This window comes from Chroicocephalus ridibundus, chromosome 8 (assembly GCF_963924245.1).
Source record: "Chroicocephalus ridibundus chromosome 8, bChrRid1.1, whole genome shotgun sequence".
NCBI lineage: Eukaryota > Metazoa > Chordata > Aves > Charadriiformes > Laridae > Chroicocephalus > Chroicocephalus ridibundus.
In genome coordinates, this window is record NC_086291.1 from 8,139,306 (window position 1) to 8,140,601 (window position 1,296).

General features: G+C 51.5%; 1 long non-coding RNA gene across 1 annotated transcript; it reads left to right on the forward strand.

The window, feature by feature from the left end:
* The first annotated feature begins 455 nt into the window (after positions 1–455).
* LOC134519370 (uncharacterized) lies at positions 456–1,088 on the forward strand. Its single transcript, XR_010072200.1, has 3 exons — positions 456–567; positions 642–836; positions 980–1,088. It is a non-coding gene; the product is annotated as an uncharacterized LOC134519370 (long non-coding RNA).
* Positions 1,089–1,296: the final 208 nt, after the last annotated feature.

Consider the following 1,296-nt stretch of genomic DNA (forward strand, 5'->3'; position numbering starts at 1 on the left):
TAAATTTCCCAGACCCAACATAATTAGAATTCTTAACATTCGTGATCTCTCAGCATTGGCTTCCAAAATTAATGGTCTGAGTAATTTCTTACAGCAGATGAACTGAGTTTCAAAATAAATGTATTGCAGTAGTAAACATCAGCTTTCTGTAAAGGCAGGATGCGCCATTCAAAGACAACTTTCGAGAAGGAAAACACCCTCCATTTTCTCTCTCCTGGATTTCTGCATTCAGAGGACGTAATGAAGGTCTGCAAATTCCCATACTGAAAATTTAGGGAATCCCTGAACGGAAGCCGCCTGCACCACTTGTGCATGCAAATCACAGTGCAGTTTTAGTGTCACACGTTCTTTCTGCCACACTCGGTATCGGAGAGGCTGGCGCTCGGGGTGAATTAGGAGGACAGGTTAGTAAGGGAATATCTTTTCTGTAGGTCCCTGCTTCATTTGCTGTGGAAGTCAAGAGGGCTGTGATGAATAGAGCTGGGCACGGGACGCTGTCCTGGTTAAGCCATCTGAATGGTGCCCTGCAGACCTGGGTTCTGCCAAAAGCCTGCTCTGTGAGCCTGGGTAGGTCGTTTAACCCAGACGTTTCGCATGGGGTTGCTAAATGCATGCTATTCATTTTGGCATCTGATTTCCAGAGTGCGGAGCACTTCCAGCTGCAACGCCTGCTGGTGGGCTGTGAACCCAGGAAGAGCCACGCCGAGCTAGGGGCTGTAAAACCTGCCGGTTCCGACTGGGCACGGTGGGATCTCACAGCTCTTTCTGGCAGCCTCCTGATGGTGAGAGCCAGGATCCTGGATCCCATTCCCGGACCTGGAAAGCCGTCAGCTCTGGTGGGTGCAATCATTCTGCCCGTTCCCCTGCATCTCATCCTCGTTGCAGTTCTGTCTTTTCTTACCCCATTTCTTTGCCTGGCTAGTCCTAGTCCCCCCTATTCTGGTTCATTTCCTCAGCTTCAGTTCCCTTCTCTGTTCAGCGCCAGGCTTCCCACACTGCCGCTGCTGCTTCGTCCCACCGTCTTCACCCAGCCCATCAGACTTCACTGAACGTCAATCAGTCATCAGACTTCCTTTCCCTATGGCTGCAGTTCCTCCAGGATCCTGGCCCAAGCCTCCTGTCTTCTGTGCCAATGTGGTCTCGATGCCAGAACAGAGGTGATCTTTGCACTCACAGCGTAGCGGTGAGGAGCTGTGACCATAGGCGGTGTCTTGCTCCGATTCTCTATCCAGGCATTAACACCCCGCCAATAACGCGTGGTGGCCAGTGTGTGAGCCTGCGCTGTGCTGAGTGCTG